The sequence below is a fragment of the Harpegnathos saltator genome, unplaced genomic scaffold, assembly GCF_003227715.2.
Source record: "Harpegnathos saltator strain DR-91 unplaced genomic scaffold, Hsal_v8.6 scaffold16, whole genome shotgun sequence".
Lineage (NCBI taxonomy): Eukaryota > Metazoa > Arthropoda > Insecta > Hymenoptera > Formicidae > Harpegnathos > Harpegnathos saltator.
In genome coordinates, this window is record NW_020229939.1 from 1,835,471 (window position 1) to 1,855,080 (window position 19,610).

The following is a 19,610-nucleotide window of genomic DNA, read 5'->3' on the forward strand; positions in this document are numbered from 1 at the left end:
CGAAGCTGCTCGACTTTAATTACGTCCGACGCGTGGATCGTGTTACTTCAGCCTCGCGATTTACACGCCACGGCCCGCAGTTTCGCGCCGACGTAAACTCGTGTGGCCATACCTGGTGCCCTTCATGCAGATTGCCGCTGTAGCGATGGGGGACGCCGCGAGATCCACTGTTACTCTCACCTGCAAGGAATAGAAATCTTTACTGAGACGAAGGAAACGCGGGGCTAGCTGAGGAGGAGAGAAGGAGAGAGTGTATGACTATCCCGGTGATAAACGGAGAAATTTTCGGCGCGATAACAATCGGGAGATCGCGGTTCCGCGCAGCGGCGTCCGCGGATGGAAAGCCGCTTGCAGAAGTATACAAACAGTCGCACAATATCGCATAATTCGCACGATTCGTCGACTCGGTAGCGCGCGTTCAACATGTCGAAAGATCGCAATTACGCCCCCGTGTCGGCACACTTCGTTTTTGCCGCCTGCCTTGGCACGCTGGAACTTTTCTTTCGGCCGACGACTGACTTTTATTCCGTCACGCCTCAAATACGTTACAGTTTTCAACGCGCGGGGGAGTCTGAAAAGTCCGTCGCGAATATTATTTCTAATGCAAATTTATGTAAGATATAAATCGCGAGAAGGTGCATCCGCGTTTCCACGCGGAACAAAACGAAGAGCTCTGCATGTTCGAAGAAGAGAATTCTGCGTGCGATCGTTCAGACTTCCACGACTGTGGGATCTTCGTTCGCTTCGCGGTCGACTCGAGTGAGGAGTGCCAAGCCAGACGTTCAGACACGTTTCACATCCGGCCGGAGTCTGCATCTCCAGGAATTAACGTGCGCTCTCGTCGGCCGTCCGAGTCGCGCCGATGTTGCGTCTCGGCGTCGACGCGAGTCACCTTCGTGAAGAAAAAGAGTAAGAACACTGAAGCCTCCTTCTCGTGTGTTATCGCTGACAAGAGAGCTCCTCACAGCCGACCGTGGAGGAGACCTATCGATCTCTCGATTGCGGAGCGAATCCTCTCGGAACAAGTGTTGATGAGCACCTCTCTTCTCGGCACGGATGGAGAAAGACTCGGCGCATCGCAGTGCGGCGCGGCGCGGCGCGGCGCGGCCGGCAATTAACGAGAGCGCGTGTTGCGCTATAATTATTCGTTGTCGTTCTGTGCGGCTTAGCACGCGGCCCGGCAACGAGTATCGTCTCGGCGGATATACGTGGAACAGCGTTGTTCACGCTCTCGTAGACGGCGAGGCGCGCCGCCGCCCGCCGGTTCTTCCGAACGATCCACGTAACGCGATGTTGAGCGCGACGTTGCGTTCGCAATACCTCTTCGCGACGACGACGATGAAACGTGGAAGACGAGAAGAAGAAAGAAGAAGTTCGACGCCGCCGCTTGCGAAGTGCGAGACTCACTGCGAATCGCGGACGAAGTTGAGCCAATGGCGGACTAATTAAACGTTAAATCATCATCGATGCGAACGGCCGCGACACGACGCGAGATGACGATAACCCGTCGATAACGGGTGATCTTTGTCAGGTCTTCACGCTGATATCGCCGGTTTGAGTGAATTCGAGCAGCGCTCGAAGTTTCTCGTATTTCATTACGAGCCCGCTTTAAATCCACAAACAAAGGGAGGAGGGCGGAAAAGGGAGACCCTTGTTTCTCTTTACCTCCGGATCTTATAATTGTGTCTTGGAGACTTGCATCGACTTGGTACTCGATGCGAAATTTACAATCTCTGCCTTTCTCCCTTTTTTCATTTAATAAAATTCATAATAATAAGAAGGATCAAATAATGGAGATAACAATAGTAGAGACAACAAAGAGATTTGATGGCGGAAAGTTGGTAGGATTTAAAGACCTTAATTAAGAGTAATTAAAGCAATTTAACAACGCTTAAAGAGGCAAGGTTAGTTAATTGTAATAAAGGTAAATACATAGAAAAGGGTACACCTCACCGATTTTTTTCATTTTGAAGTATGTTATGAAGGATGAAATTCTGAGTGACTTTTCCTAATAACACTACTATACTCCGCGCACTACAACTATATAGGGGTCGCTTATAGTTTCCGAGATATTTGATTTTAAAGTTTTGGAATTTTTATTATCTTGGAATTAAATTCCAGATATCATAAGCTGACGTTATTTACAGTATAATCCAAATTGTTAATCCAAACATAGTGTATACGTAGAAATATAAGAAACAGTACATATAAGCGAAAGAGGGCTCTGCTCCTCCCCCACACCCCCTCCCCAGAAAAATCCTAACCTAACCTAACTTATTGCATCTTTATATATTGTTGGGCGACGTTGAAAAGATCTCCTTAAAAGCCACAACACCTAATTATATGCAGATATTATAATAAGTTAAGTTGAGCCAGGTGATAGATCTTAAGAGAACTTTTTTCAACAATGTCCAAAAACATATAAAGATGCAATAAGTTAGGTTAGGTTAGGATTTATTTGGGGGAGGGGCGGAGCCCCTCTCCCGCTTATATGTACTGTTTCCTATATCTAAAATGAAACGAAAACGAAAACTACTTGTCTACTTCAAATATACTTCAACGTACAATTGTAAAGCTTTAAAGTCAAATATCTCAGAAACTATAAGCGACCCCCATATAATTGTATTAGGAAAAGTCACTCAGAATTTCATCCTTTATAACGTATTTCAAAATGACAAAAATCGGTGAGGCGTACCCTTCTCTATTTACATATATTTACCGTGATAAAATTGAGGGGACGAAATTGTGACATTCGCTGCGGAAGAAACAGGATTCAGCGGCTCGTCGCTGAAGAGAGCTGTCGCATGGCAAAAAGCTGAATGCCAATGAGCGAGGAACACTCAGGCGACCGGCCGGCGGCGCGGCGACTGTAGATCTCGCTCTATCGATCGCGCGCGATATTTTCTTCTTGCGATTAAGATTTAGATCGGGACCGGTGGGAAGTGTCCGTGGCGTAATTCACCGCGTGGCCGCTTGTTACAACTGGGGGCCACTGGGTGATTTACAACTATCGTTCGGCCACGAATCAATGGACGAGCGCGCGGAGCGGGCTCGAGCATGAATACGCCGTAAATTGTAAAACCGCGAGGCAGTCGTGTGCGCCAGGCAGTTTCGAGCGATTAGTTCGCTTAAATCGTAAATAGGAAACACGCTCGGAGCATAACCCGGAATCGGCCTCCGGGGTCGCGATCGAAAAGGCGAGCGTAAAATGCGCAAAGGGACTGCATCGCGAGCTCCGCTGCTGGCGCTCCTGCCGCGAAGACCGGCAAGGAACGTTGCCGCAAATACAACTTGAATCTCGCGGTAAGTTTAATATTTCAATCGAAAATTTCTCATCCAAACAGATTCGGTCTGCTTCCTCCCTATACAGAGCGTATAATAATTTTATAGCGCCCTCTGAGAAAGAGAGGGTCAATCTCCTTCGAGTTCATGATAGTGGGGATTGTTTTGAGATTTGTGACGAGTGCATCCCAAGGTTTATATCAAATCACTATTCTTTGTTGAAGGTCATCATTGCTCGAGAGGAGGCGAGTGAACTGATTGTGAGTGAAATTGCTTCTTCTCGACGATAGCTTTCTCTGTGTTTGTCGGTACATTCAGTTGTGCTAAAACGCGGTTGAGATAAACCGAAAATTGACTAAGAGAAAGAGAGAGAGAGAGAGAGAGAGAGAGAGAGAGAGAGAGAGAGAGAGAGAGAGAACCTGCTGCAGAAATCTTTTTGTTGCTGCAAGTTTTTTATCCGATCCGAAGTTCTCTCTCCGGTTTCTATTATTCTGTCGCAGACGACGAGGAATTCACTTACACTTACAACGAAATTGTTTTCTCCCTGTGTGCGCTCACGCGCGCGTGTGGAATTCCGGAGGCACTCGCGAATTCGCGCCCATAAATTCCGCCGTTCAACAATAAATTCGTAATTTCCATAATTCCCAGCGTATCCGCTTATGCGCCGATGCGCCGTGCACTTTACGTAATTACCATCGTATGTCGGTAATTGGTACCTCTCTCGGGGCAGACACGTAGTGTACGGGGGGCACGAGAGGGGGGTTGGCAGGAGGGGAGGGGCGGGGCGGGGCGGGGGGTTTGCAAAGCTGAAACAACGCAAATCTCCGAGTGTGTTACTTTCACCCGTCATGACAGTTCCTAATTGTCTCGTTAAATAAAAGCGTCGAAACCGGCCGGTCATTATCGTTACACACAGGTTCGCTCGAATCTGAAATCCTCTTCTCGTTAAGACCGTATCACACTAGCGACTCACGACTGCGGCTGCGGCTGCGATTGCGATTGCGATTGCGATTCTTCCTCGACCAATCAACGAAAGCAACGACTCACGGCTGCGACTCACGACTGTCGTTTGGACGGCTTTCTGATTGGTCGAGGAAGAATCGCAATCGCAGCCGTAGTCGCGAGTCGCCAGTGTGATACACGCATAATAGCCGTATCACACTAGCCACTCGCGACTGCGGCTGCGATTGCGATTGCGACCCTTCCTCGATCAATCAGAAAGCAGCGACTCGCGGCTGCGACTCGCGACTATCGTTTGGACGGCTGTCCATTTTTCGAGTCGCAGCCGCAGCAGTCGCAACCAATCACAGAACTCCGTATAATCACGTGACCCGCTCGTCATAATCACATTTATTTAATAGTATGTAGAAGTCGGTGATCATTAGAATAAGGTTATATCTAGTGTTGTTTTATGTGTTACATATCTTTTTTTAAATCGAAAATTTCGAAAAAATTTAATAAAGAGATGGACTATTATTTAATAGATCTCGTAGAATGTAAACCCCTTCTCTGGGATTGTACGTGTGACAGTATGTTAACAGTATTTAGCCGCAGCCGCGATCGCCAATCGCAAGTGTGATTGGAAAAGAAGAAATCGCAATCGCAATCGCAGTCGCAGCCGCGAGTCGCTAGTGTGATACGGTCTTAAGTCGGCCAGCCGGCTCGGCGAGCGGCTTTCGAAGTGGCCGAAAGAGATTTCTTTTTTTCGACACACTCGCCGCTTCCTCCCTCTCCCTCTTTTATTACCGTTAAATGGATCATTAGCTTCATTATTTACGCGTTATTATGCTGAATAAAAATCCCGAGATTCCCGCACGGTGATTGTGAACGAATCTGTGCGCTCGGCACAGATCGCTCGCGAGAAAGTCACAGAGCGCTCGTCTCGTCCATTCGGCCGCATTTTTCCGCGACGCGACGCGACGCGACGCGACTTTTCGTCGCTCTCGGCAAGTGCCGAGAGCCTCGAAATCATCGGCGGTGATCCTCGCGTTGCGTTCGCGCGCGATTTCGAAACACACGGAAATCGAGTTTATCGGATTGCGAAATAAAACTTTCGCTTCTCAATTAGAGCCGCCGCATACGCTTCGCTTCCATTTAACGTTGCATTAAACGCCGGCTACTCGGCTGGATGCTCTCTGTCTTACCCAACAAGGTTCACACACGTGTCTGTCCGACGCGACGCGACGGTCAGAACGGAAACCAGGGGACAGGAACTCGTGCGAGCGTCTCGCGTTTAAACAGCCGGCCGATGTCAAAAGTCAACGTTATTCAACGCGCGACAGCCCGAGGCCGCTCGAATCCCGAGACGTCTGTTAAATTGTAGCGCACACGATTTTACGTTGCGACGCCAAACGTTGCAACATTGTTGCGTATTCGCGAGGGTCGCTCTCGTGCACGGCGCGCTTATCAACATCCGCTCGACTTTTAGTCCTCATTTGGCTAACGTACCGTTATTAAGCGAAATGTAACACCGGTAACTTACGGTCATTGTTTGAATAGCGCCCTACCACGTGGCACGCAGATTTGACCTTTAGTCGCCGCTTAAATGCCCCTAATCGATCACACGAGGCCGACGTTCGAATTTAAATAAGAGCGTCGCGTCTCTCGTCTCGCAAATTGGAGCGAGGAAACGATTTGTAGGGAATATTCGCCGCCAATCTCTCTGGGCCAATAAAAACAACAAGAGGAATCGAGTACATTCCTCAGACACGGATTATAATCGCGTGAAGGCGCGGTCAAGCTTCCAATTGATTGCAAATTCTTCCGCTCGAATAATTCGAAGAATTCACAGTGGAAAATTCATGAGGACATTTTCGCAGTAATGGAAATAACGAATAACTTATCATAATAATATCCGTAGTAATAATAATAATAATGATCATAAAAATGTATAGCGAATAAATATTATTATATTATTATTCCGATACTCTTAAATGAAAGTCCGGTGTTCTCAAAATGATGTTCTCGAGCAATAATTCATTTTTATCTCTCAAATTGTTCTCGCTGGGAACAGCCTGAAAGTGGAATCAAAATGCCCAACGGACTCGAAGCTGGATTCTCCCTATTCTCCCGGACGACGACCTTCTTCTTCATTAAAGAACGAGTTTCAACGGAGGATCGACTGCACATAACGAATTAAATATAAATAATGGCTGCTAAGCGACTGATCGACGGTACGAAAAGACAAGTGTACACTGGAAAACAAAATTCGGTTTCGGCAGTTTTTTTTCTAGTGACATTGATAATCCTTGTAGATATCCGTTGTGAATTTGAGAATCACTGCTTAACCAAACTGCGCAAATCAAAAGATCGCGGGTCTCTCTCTCTCTCTCTCTCTCTCCTGCGCAAGTGATTCTCAAATTTTCCAACTAGACTAGTTACTAACGTTTGTAAAAAAAAACTGTCGGAACCGTTTTGCTTACCAGTGTACGCGTCGCGAGTTGCATTATTCGCCGCGTCGTCGTCGATCCCCGAGCCTGAGCCGAGCACCGAGACAATCGGTGGAGATTAGCGTGGTAGTCAACAATGTTACTAATGCGATCCTCCTTTGTCGCGAGTGATGATTAACATTAACGTTCACGCGCCTCCGAGCGCGTTGGCTCTCGCGCGCTTTAATTAACCTAACGAAACGGTATTTTAGTCATTAGGAGCGAGGGGCCGACCGGTGCACACCCGCACGCACCGGCGCGGGCGCGATTTTTTCCTCTCACGTTCCAGTGACCGATAAAAGAAAGAGAGGCGCACGTTTACTTCGCAATCCGTTTGGTCGTAATGACGCAACAAGAGTCACCCGCAATTCGCGGCGGCGGACAAATTCGACAAAGCCGACAAAGGAAGAGGCGCGTACGCTCAGCCGCGTCCTTAATTAGCATCCTTTACGTAATATTATTCCATTAAGTCACACGGCGGTCGCGTTAGCTTAACGCTTTCCACCGGTTCGTTCCCCCGCGGCGTTTCCTCGCAGCGGTCGCGCGCGGCAAATAATAACAAAGTTCGGCGATAAATCAGCTCGCGCGCGCACCGTCCAGGAGAACGGAAAACGCAGATTGGCTACGCTCGCGTATAGCCCGGGATCAACGACCCGCTGCTTCGCAGTCGCGTTTAGCGAACCCCCGGAGGTTCCGGTGGCTGCGACGTCCGGTTCTTGCGGGAGCAAGAAATTTCGCCGACGCGCTGTGCACGCGGTGAAAATGGAAATCGCGACGGCCGAGACGTCCGAGCGAGGAGGACCGACCTGGAGTTCTCAGCCAGTCGATCGTGAAGAATTCGCGCTAATCGATCGAGAAATCTGCTCGGTTGACCAGAATCATCATGCGTTACGCTGCGAGTCCGAGTGTGCTATTTTTGCACGCACAAGCGTGCGCTTGGCTGAGGCTCTCTTCACACGTTTCTTGTCTCGTGATTTTCAATCACGTCGTTTAATACCTTCGTAAATTCGTCATTCGCCGTCCCTCTGGGCTAATAAGATCAACCAGGAAAACCGAATACATTCCTCAGACACGGATTATAATTATGCGTGGGAGCGCAGTCGAGCTTCCAATTGATTGTAAATTCTTCCACTCGAATAATTCGAGGGAAATTTCACAATGTGAAATTCATGAGGAAATTTTCGTAGTGATGGAAGTAACAAATAACTTATAATAATAATAATATTCGTAATAATAATAATAATAATAATAATAATAATAAAGATTTATATCAAATAAAAATTATTATTATTTCGATACTCTTAAATGAAAGAGTCAAGTGTCAAGCTCGATGAATGATATTCTCGAGTGAACATAATTAATTTCTATCTCTCATTTTCGCTGGATAGATAGTCTGAAAGTGGAACCGAACGCTCGAACGCATTATTGAATCGCGTCGTGACTTGAGACGACGCGCGAAGCGCGAAAAAGAAAACTCAGCCAATTACACGCTTATGGCTCAAACCAAAATAATACGCTCGAATTCGCTCATTTTCGGCGCCGCCACCGTCTTCTGGTTGCTCTGGCAAGACGCGCGAGTAAAGTGTTATTATTATCGTTAACACCGCCCGCCACAAAAATCAGACTGACTCTCTTGATTAAAATTCCTCCGCCAAGTGCTTACAGATTGCACGATTACGAGACACTTGTCTCCCCCGGCGCGCGTGAAAGGTTTCACCCTCCCGCAGCGATTTCAATCGTCACCGCCCAAAATCCAACGATCGCCGACTTGTCAGCAGCCGAGGAGAAATTTGTTCTTACCGTCAGAGAAGAGGGCCTCCGGTGCTCCTCCCCTCGAATATAATAAATCACACTCTCGCACAAACGAAACACACTCGGAAACGTCGGACGCGCGGAAGCTCTTAATGCCAGGCGTCTTCTCGGAGGAGGAAAGAAGTGTCAATATATATGTAACGGGTGTTTTCAGCTCTAACGAGCGGCCAATGTCGTAACGGCGACGTTGCGCGCCGCCGCTCGAAAGCGCGCATCGCCGGCCGGCGAACTGGGATTTCTTGCCGATGCGCCGCGCGCGACGGTTAACGCACCGTTTGCACCGGGAAACGATACGTCTGCCATACCACGTAACAATTAATGCAGGACCGCACCGGCCATTTCCCGCGAAATGATCGGGTATTACGCGTACGTTACGCCACCCGGAACTTCCTCGCTCTACAAATCCGGGCCGGTACCGGTTAACCGCGCCTTCCATAACAGCGGTTTCTCGCGCGGAACCTTAATATTCGTGCACGCACGTGTACACGCATGGGCGTGTTGCCGCGTGTGCGCGCGGCTGTGTATTAAATAACCAGGCCTTTCGGAAACTCCTGCTTTCGCGGATCCACGCTCGTCCGCGCGATTACCGACGTGATGGCCATTTATTGACGTAAGTCCGTAGGCGCGCGCGATGATGAAACACCCCGGCGGCCCGGGATATCGAAATTTCTCTTCGCGTCAATTTGCTTGAACGCTTGTCGCGATCGCGCCGGTGCGACTAATTGGCTCCACCACCGCGTCTCATTGAGTTACGTTTTAATTAGATCTATTTATCATCCATTTGTTTGTTTATCACTGAATAATCGGAACGAGAGCCACACGGAGACAGAAGAGGGAGAGAATAGAGAAGATGGAAATAAAAAATATGAAACAAAACCAATTGGATTTAAAAAAAAATGGCCGCCATGGAAAGAGCCGACGGAGGCCGAGGTGAAAGGTGTACACACACGTTTCGAGTTCGTGAACGTTTATTCGCCGTGATTCTTTCCGGTAATGCAATCGCAGTGGTCGAGCGTTTGTGCGCGATCGGCGAAAATCAACGCGACGACCGACGCGTTGTTAATCGTGCACTAATTACATTTCGAAAACGCGTGTTTGCGACGAGGTCGCAAAATCGCGAGGACCGGCGAGGGAAAGTCCCAAAAGACGAGACGCGTTTTCGCGGTCGTTCGATCAAAGAATCACGAGACGTGAATTCCCGCAGGCGTGCGCGCGCGGACAAACGCGACGAGCCTCTCGCGTGCAAGTCACTATCACTCGATTATGCCCGCGCGATGATTGTCATGGAGGATTCGCGAGGCCGCATGCCCGTCGATAAACGGCTGGCTTACGGTGCAATTTTCAAACGCACCCCGCGGGGTAATTTACGCCGCTCCCTCGAGCCGCGAATTTTTTTTTTTTCGAAAATGAAACCCGTCATCGCGTCGATGTGGGCATCGCTCTTGCGTTATCGACCTGCTGTTATTTCAAAGCACACTCCGCTCGAGATTGAAAGCTCGAAAGTTCAACACTCCCTCCCCCATGGGCAGCCTCGAGTTTTCCCCGAGCGACGGAAAATTCAGTTACGCTAACCGAGTTGTTTCTTTAATTCGAGTTGTTTTGTTAATTCAGCCGGTCTCTTCCGTCGCCGTTGTGCGTAACAAATGTGTCATTAAGTGTGTTAAACTCGTCAGACCTGTTGGAAACTCCTCGCTCCGTGCTGTGCGGATCTTATCGCGAAACGGATAAAGCGTGCGCATGAATTTCGCAGAGATTCCATTGACGAGTGCGACGCGACGGGTCAATCGTCCTCGTTATGGGCATAAAACAGCCTCGCGTTGGATGCCCGATCGATATTTTCCTAAGAAGATTTTTCGTTCGCTCGAGACGTCGCCCCTCCTATCGATCTGATTCAAATTTAAGTACGTAGACCGCGCGGCGCGCGCGCGCGCGCGCGCGACGGAGAGCCGCTCAGACATGTAAAACTTTCCTCGCGGCTGAATGAACGGAGCGATTCACGCGATTTTTTTAATCTGATTTAGTGAATTCCGCGTCCCGACGAAAGTATGCCGATCTCAATCGCCCAAGGCCGATTAATTCACCGACACAATTAGGATCCACCAGGCTCCAACGAGCGTCAGCGCTTACACGCGTGAAATATTACACGCACTCCGAATCTGTGCTATACGTCACGTAAAAATGACACTTTTGCTTCTTTATAAATTACTTAAAAACAAAAACGACGCTCCTTCTTCTTCTTCCTGTATACGAAGAAGATCCGAAGAAGGGGAACAAATCCCAAGAAACTCATCAATCATACTCCCTGTGCCAGTCCACGTTGAAGAATTGACTCGGATACAACGTCAGAATATGAAATTGCAAAGTTTGAAAGTCAAACACCAATCCCAGAGCTTTTCGCACAATTATCATAAAAAAGACACGCACGTACATTATTAAGATAAAAATTGCATACACTCTCTTAGTCCGTTTCTTTTTTCGCCACACTCCCAGCGTTGCACCTCGCGCCTCTTCCTCGTTCTCTCCGGCGAGCCTCAGCTGTATATCCGTTTCTCCCGAAGTTCCGAAAGTTCTGTACTTGAGCGCGAGAGAGAACAGGCCTATTGTGCACGTGAAACGCGCGTTACAAATTGTTCTTCCATGCGATCACTGCGATCTCGCCCCCCCCCCCCCCGCGACAATCGTCACCGTCTCGGGACGGCGTTCGTGTCGTCGAAGCGGAACGCGGAAAAACGCGATGTGTCGTTACGGAAATAAATCCCTCGGACTCGCGCGACAGTTGCGACAGCATAATCTAAGAGGGGAAGTGCGCCCTCCCCCGTCCTCCATCATCCAGCTTTTTAATCAGTTGGCACGCGAGTGTTTCCGTGTCTTACAATCGCCATTAATTAACATACACACCACCATTAGGCGACGTACATCGCATTCCCTCTCTCTCTCTCTCTCTCTCTCTCTCTCTTTCTTTCTCTCTTTCTCTCTTTCTCGTCGCCCCTCGAGACGTGATCTGTTTCCCCTGGCGAGTGGTCGACGGTGACCGATGTGCGACCGGACGCAAATCGTCGCGGTCGTCAGCGAGAAATCCCGATGGAAATCGGGAGAAATCGTCCTCCTCCTCCTCCTCCTCCTCCACCTGGCGGACGCGCTGCGCCTCGACGAAAGTCGTCATCGGGCACGAGTCACGAGAGATTGAAGATCAATCTCCAGATCCAACGCAACAGTCACCCCCGGTGAGTGTGCACAACCCGGCTGAGGCTCGCGCGGCGGGCTCGGAAACGACGTTTAACCGCTCGCTGTCAAATCCAGCCGCGCGCGAGCTACTTCGTTTCTCGAAAGTTATTCCGAAAGATTATTTCTCCTTGACGTCGTAAAGGTCAGAGGGTAAGTGTTCGCAGCGAGGTAGAATCACGTCGGGGAGGCGAGTCTTGCCGGGACTGCCCCCGAGGCGTCAGAGGCGAGACGAGACGAGAGAACGTGAAAACAGGCTGAGAAGAAAGAGGAGGAGCGGAAGGAAAGCAAAATGCAGTAAGAGAGAAAAAGAAGAAGAAGAAGCAGAAGAAGAAGAAAGATGACGACGTGGGAAAACACAGAGAGAGGAAGAAAGAGAGAGAGAGGGAGGGAGAGAGAGAGAGAGAGAGAGAGAGAGAGAGAGAGAGAGAAATCAGTCGAAATGACGAGGACGAGGACGAGGACGCCGAGGACGCCGAGGACGACGCGGAGGGACGGCCGTGGCCGGTCGTCTTACCTGTCTCGCGACGGTGCAGTGGCTCGGAGGCGCGATGTCGCGGTGCTTGGCAGCATTTACGACGGAGCCCGCGAGCGGCTCGCGCAGCACACCGCGGAAAGGCTCGTGGATTCGGTAGCGCGCGGGCGCGTGCGGATCACGTTCCTCTGGCCGCAGTCGCAACACCACGTCGTCGTCGGTCTCGCCCTCCGCTCCGACTCCGGCTCCGGCTCCGGCTCCGGCTCCGACGGTACCCGCGCGTCCTCGCGCCAACACGAACGCGTCCTCACTGGCGCGGGGTCGCCCGCCGCGACTTATAGCGCCCGCGGCCGCGGAATACGCGCCGGGCTGGTCACTCCGACGGGGGAGGCGCGGGCGTCGTTGACCAACACTAGCTGAGTTCTCGCTCTTCGAGCGTCTCTCCCCCGCGGCAGCCGCTCGGGAAAGTCTCCCGGAGACACCTCGACTCGTCTCTCGGTTCTTCATGATCGGACGCAAAGAGAAAGAGAGGAAAAAGGTATTATTATTATTAGTCGTACACTCTGAGACGTTTTCCTAGCAGGAGCGTAAAAAGCGTGCGATTATAATAACGGTGAGGAGTGATCAAAGGGTCGGGAGGAGCTTCAAAATGCGAGCACGAGTGAAAACGTGTGTGAGTATAAGTGTAGGTAGTGGTGATTGTAATTATAACAAGAAATTATCAAGTAACTGAAGGGAGCTTCAAAGTGAGAACAATGCGATTGATATAATATAGATGAGAGTCAATTTAGTGGCCCAGAGAATAGAGAGAGAGAGAGAGAGAGAGAGAGAGAGAGAGAGAGAGAGGAGGCGGGGGAAGGCTCATTGTAGTTTCAGCAGGCAAATTTCTTGAAATAAATATCTGAGACGCGCGAACGTGTGTCTCAGGAAAGTTCTCGATTTCCTCAAATATCTTTTATTCAGAATTCATCTATAATGGAGATCTAAATCGCCTATTTCGCAAATGCCGAATCCTCCGTTCTTTCCGCAAGGTAAACGCGAGTCGGGGACTGCGGTTGAACTGCGTGTCTCATTGTAAGTTGAAAGAAAGACCAGGGTACAAATAAGCGGAACACAGATGTCACGGTCTCACAGATGATGTAAGGCAGAGTACAAAATGTTCGTGGCGCTTGCGAAGATTAATAATAGTTCACAGGGGAGGAGGAAGAAAGGTAATAGTTACAAGCTCTAGAAACTGTGGTCTACTGCGCAGCTGGAAGTTCGCACAAACTAGACCCGAGCCTTGAAATAATCAGAGACGCAGACGCGTCACATCAGATGACACTAATCGCGCCGATTCCGTTACTATTGCGAGTTCTACGCGAACCGCGAAGAGGGAAGCTTACATATAGGTGCAGCATTGTTACCACTATTTTCACCTTCATTAGCTGATGTGCTGAAAAAAAATTTGATCTCTTATGCCTGCCAGACGTCGGTGGAGGCGGCAAAAAATATCTCTCTAAATTTCTTCGAGTGGAATCTCATAGAGACACAGTGAAGGCATCACCACCCTCACGAAGGACGGATGTTTTGCATGAGTTTAAAGACGACTCCGACTTCGAGCGATACGAGCGAACGTTCCGATCGATTCAAGCGGATTCACCTGTCAGTTTCGAGCGAAAGTATTCACTCAACGATTCAGAGCGGAGAGTTCATCCCGTGCGAGCGAAGAGTCGTCAGTCGAATTTGCGTGAAATCTCACTCCAGGAAATTTAGAGGCTGCGTTCCGCACGTAAACAGCGCCGGTCACAAGGTGTTCACTTCCTCGCGGAATCGCCCGTGCGATCCCGACCACACTTGCTCGACAAGTCGAGCGCGATCGACACCCCGCTGCGAGCGCTTCCCGAGAGAGAAGCCGCGAGTTCCGCACGCAACGACACCCACGTGTTCTCCACCCTCTTCCTCATTCCTTTCCTCGACGAGGCTGCGCAGACCTTGCGAGAGGGGAAGGTTGGAGGAGGAATACGCAGCGCGGAATACGAGAGCCGCATCTATAATCGAACTTCTCAGGCGAGGCTGTTCGTTCATTCATTAAGCGGCCGAATTATTGGAACATTAGCTTGATTGGACGAAACTGGGCACGGCCTGATGCACGAATCCCGGTGCCTTGCCTATGTCATCATCACCGTCGACGCGAATGCTTCGTTTCTGCGGGCGAATAACAGCAAGACCAAATATTTGAACGGTGGAAAGGAGCGAGCGAACATTCGAAGAACACCCAACTTGAAAACCTCGGGAAATATTGATTCCCGATAACACAACTTTCCGGTGCCTTCAGAAGTATAAAAGAGTCTAAGCGAAAAAACTGGAAAATTCAGGCTGGAATTAGAAGATCTCCGGGTGATTAATCGAGATAACAAGAATCGACATACAAAGAAATACAAATCGAAATACAAAGAAACGGACATGGATAACACTTCTCAAAACGTGGCTAGAGGTCACATCGTTTGAGGGACTTTCGATGACATGAACTCTCAGTCGATGATGTGAAAGCGCGCAAACAAAAATGCCCAGAAATTGATGTGTAATTCATATTCGCAAGTATGATCGATCAGGTTAGGGAAAATACAGGCACAGACAACGGACCAACGTGCGAACCGGAGATCAAACCGTCTTAAGATGTATTAAAAAAAAAGTATTCTATTTGTAAAATGATTTTTCCCATAGTCTCATATTCTAAGCGTAGCCTTTTACAGAAAAGGATTCCTCTTTCGATAAAGCTATTAAAGTGAACCAATCATCTAAAATTTATTAGATATTATTCTGTTCTACTCTTATTTCAAGAGAATTTCCTCTTATATAAATTAATTTTCCTCTTATATGAAGAGGAATATGTTGATTTAGATGTCGGCTTCTTTTGTTCAGTCATGCTCTACTTCCAGATATGCACAAAAAAATAATCACGTGCTTATGAGTCAGAATATTTGGAATGCTTTTTAAAAAAGGTATATGTGTTGCTGTAACATATAACAAAGATAATTTACCCATGTGTGGTCAAATACTTTTATAATCTATTGCAAGAAGTTGAATAATATATTTTTTCTTTTAACCATGTTTCATACAATTGGATATAATAAACATCTTTGTAGCTATGAAGTCCGTAACAAAACTGATTGAAAATTAATTTGTTATGATGATCTTATTTCATCCGTGCCTACATATTGCAGAACTGGAAGTACATCTGGAAGTACATGCAGAAGTACATCTATATATATATATATATATTACTTTTCGCTATACATTATAGTTTTTTTTTCAAATTAACTAGTATAACTAATAAGAGAATAAAATACAGTAAGAATAATAATTCCCTTAAAAAAAGACTAAATAATTTGTGTACAAGAGGAAATTGATATTAAAATCAATAAGATTTACATTATACATATAACATATAATCCCTCTAACTTTAAGAATAATGTGTTTATAATATTTTCCTCTTAATCTTAGAAGAATCCTCTTGAGGCCATATACCAGAGTAAGATTCTCTAAAATTTAGATGATTCCGCTTGTTCTGAAATTACATTTTTTTTGGGTATATCAATGAACAAGGCAGACGTCAAAAAAAAGGAGAGAAAAATGGAATGAACACTAACGCTTCGGACGATCATTACAGCAGACGAAGCACGAGAGACATGGGGTCGTTTTAAATATATTTTATTTATATATATGTACAGCACTTATATATACATGTATGTGTGTATGTGTATATACATGTGTATATACACACACACACATACATGTGTGGGATAATCATAATCATCGCCACGTTAAACATGGTACATTCGACTGCGAGTAAATGGTACGACTGTCATACATGGATTACTTTTACTTGCGAGAACCCAGCTCGCTCGTCGACCGGAACTCGCGGTCTCAGCTGGAGCTACGCGCGACTTCGTGTTTTGCTCTTCTTCTTCCTCCTCGTTTCTTTTTCCTTTTCCCTTTTTTCCTTTTTTGTTTGATCTTTCACCGCAATTCAAAAATTGCTCACGTGCGAATTGCTCAGACACGATCGTGATCCGTCTTCGTGCGGTACGCACAAGTCGGGGAGACGCGCAAAGCGATCAGCGCGCGTTAATTAACAAGTGGCCGCTTGGGCGTCGGTGGTGTCCACGCGGGACCGGCAGTTGGAGTCCAACTAGATTATAACGTACGTTGTGGCGGAAGTTACGACAGCGGTGCAACGCAACGAATTAAAGCAAAACGAGTCGAGGAAAGAGGTCGGAGGAGAGAAAAGAAATTAAAGAGTGTAATCTCGCGATCTGCCGATTACCGAACCGAGGAACCCGTGTCGATATCTGACGATAGCGAATGTATCAGCTTGATCGTCATCAGTTCGTAGGGATTTTTGCGGAAAATTACAAGCCGATGCTTTTATACCAGTCAGGCATTACTTTACTCTCATCGACTCAAGGGCAGATAATTATAAAGGTTCTTTGAGAGTGTAAGCGAAAGCGTGGGAAAAAGGACGAGCCAAATTCGTCGGGAAAAAATGCCGTGAAAACCGTTTGTTGCGCAAACGAATACAATCGCAGATAACAATCACTTTAACGTCGGAACGATGTATTTTCATCATCCTCAGCTGAGATCACAAATTACAAGCGACTGTCGGTCAAGAGCAGCGGAGTAGGCCAGCAGAGTAGAACAGAGCGGACGACCGCCATCAAGAAAGGAAAACGAAAACATTTAAGTTACACTTAAGCGCGAAGGTATCGGCTTGGAACTTGTTCCAAGTAAAAATCCCTACGAATTCGTCGAGCAAGCCAACAGTACCATTTACCCAACACGACAGGCCAAGGGTGCGTTTGAAGATAGCAGTTTACTGGCCGCTGCCAGTAAAGGAAATAAAGTTGACAGCAGTGAAAATTATCGGTGCTGCGTTCTGTTTCTTCCACTGGTAAAGCCAGTTACTGGCAAAGCCAGTAAAATAGCTACAGTGATCCCAAATAATACGAAAGATAAGATAGATGAGTTATCTGGGTTATCTGGGCCATCTGGATATCGCCATTAATCTGGATAACCACAGCTATTTTCAAACGCACCCAAGACATCCAAAACAAAACATTCTAACACACTCTGTCCCCTGCTCTTCGCGCGAGGAGGACTCTTTGGAAAGAGCGCGTCTACGTGCTCGAATTACTCTAAGAGAAGCGTCGGGGAAAAGTTGGCGACGCGCGTCTGAAGAGAACAACGTACATGCGGCCGAAGAAACGAGCGCCAAAACGAAGGATCAACGCGAGTCCCAAACACCTGGTCGACCTGATCAGTCGCTCGCACGGTCTCCGATCAAACCCAGCTGGATCGATCGGCGCGAAGAGAATACGAAGATCGCGCGGGAACAACGTTAGGCTGGCGCACAGAAGTTTTCCTGTCTTGAAATGAAATCGACGACGAAATCATCCGGTTCCGAAATATCGAAAATCCCTACGAATAAAATCAACGCGCACACACACACACACACGCATACATACGCACATATACGCACAGCGACTCGGTATTCTCGGTAGCATATTCGTTCGCGTACGTTTGGAAAACGTACGCGAACGTTTCACAACCGCTTCGGGAAACGTTTCGGAAACGTTCTCTGTACGATACGCGCTATTCGTGAATATTCAGTCGGATACCGAGCGAGGTCTTGTTCTCTTTCTCTCTCCTTTTTAATATGCGAATCAGTATTGCTTCACGACAGTTAGAATTTGACGGAGAAACGGGGCTACCCTTTCGCACCAACATACGACATACACACAACAAATGGAAGAAGCGCATTCTTCTCGCGCAACGCGCTATCGACTCAGCACGCGTGGGGACACGTATAAATGACGTTTCTGACCTTAAATACGTCACTTTACATCTACTTCATAACTCGGAATCAAAGACAGTCACACATAGCAGCGTTACACTGCTATTGCTTGGCCTATTGCTTACTTGCCGTCGTACCTGCGCTCGGTGGTGCAGTTTACTTTTCTCTTCCTTCCTGTCTTGTGGCCAATAAAATTATCATTATGTTACTGTTATATGTCATTCGACGTCATTAATATGTCCTCACGTTTGCCGGATGCTTCGCTATTCGGCGGCAGACCAGCACGCATTCGCATTTCAGACCTCGTTACATCTCAATGGGCGATACGAAGAAAAGCCGTCCAATCTATGCGTTTACAAAAGACCGGTGCGCGAGTTGACGCGATATTCGAGGAGCCATGAGGTATATATTGTCAGTATTCGCGTACCTAAACGCGTGTCGAGAGGCGTCGCCCCTCGTCGTCGGCTCGTTCAACTGTCCCCGAGAGAGCCCCGCGATCATCGTCTCTGTCAGCGACGTCGATCGCACCAACGGTGCTCAGTGAGCCGCTAACTCTGGTTATTTATTTATCCAGCGACGAAAGATCGGGTGATTCGAAAACGTTGATCGATTCGGCTCAGAACGACTTCCGATCCGCTGTGAGGTCGAAAACTGACTCACGAGATCTCGCTCGCGAGGCTTTCTCGCTGATTCTCTGATGCAGTAGCACCACAGTTTTCGTCCCGCTTTCGGGTGGGAGCAAAAACGAGAAAAATACGCGAATCGAGGGAGAAACGGTGGAAGTTCACTCGACGCGGTGAAATTTCCAAAGCTTCCTCTCTCCGCTTTTCTCCTTCTTCTTTCCGACATTTTCTCCCGCCTTTTCCCATTTGATTTTATATCTGTATTATGGGCGAGATCATGATCCGTGCAGGAAGAGCGAGACGTTAACCAGAGTTAGTCGAGTCGGACTGTCGATATCACTGAAGCCAAGGCGGTTAATAGTGTCAGTGACGCGATACATGAGATTATGCGATTGCGTGTCCGCGAGTGACGCGCGCGAACTTTCGGACTGACGTCGTGATTGAAATTCGCGGACGAATCTTTCCTTTACTTCTTCCTCCTCTCCTCCTTCTTCTCTTCTTCTCTTTTACGCTCACTATCACAAAACATTCTTGTCTCGGGCACGTGACGCCAGTGGCAAGGCTACGATTGCCGAGATTGCACAAGTAGAAGCGATCTCTCGTCATACAACGCACGGGATCGGCTTAAATTGACGCGCGTCGCCTGTGTTTGCACATATGTGTGTGTGTGTGTGTGTATGTGTGTGTATGTGTGTGTGTGTGTACGCGTGTGTGTTTAACACTAGAACTACAACCGGTTTGTGATCTCCTGTAAAAATCACTCACAAATTTATGCCGCATTTTATATTTTCGACGGGAACAAAAGAAACGGATAGTTATTTCTGCCCTCGCATCGTATGCTTCTTTGAGTGAAAAAACCTGTCGCTTCGACCACTTCGGTAGTTCTAGCGTTAATCCTTTAAGCCCGGAGGATGTCATCTCGCGGAATGGAG

At 47.9% G+C, this 19,610-nt stretch overlaps 1 protein-coding gene across 1 annotated transcript in view; it reads right to left on the reverse strand.

The window, feature by feature from the left end:
* Positions 1-12,760, reverse strand: part of stum (mechanosensory transduction mediator stumble) — a 40,405-nt gene extending 27,645 nt beyond the window's left edge. The window contains exons 1-2 of the mRNA XM_011140880.3: positions 12,262-12,760; positions 113-180 (exon numbers count right to left, since the gene is read on the reverse strand). The gene's annotated coding sequence lies outside the window, so the exon portion shown is untranslated. The remainder of the gene's footprint in view (positions 1-112; positions 181-12,261) is intronic.
* Between the last annotated feature and the right edge of the window lie 6,850 nt (positions 12,761-19,610).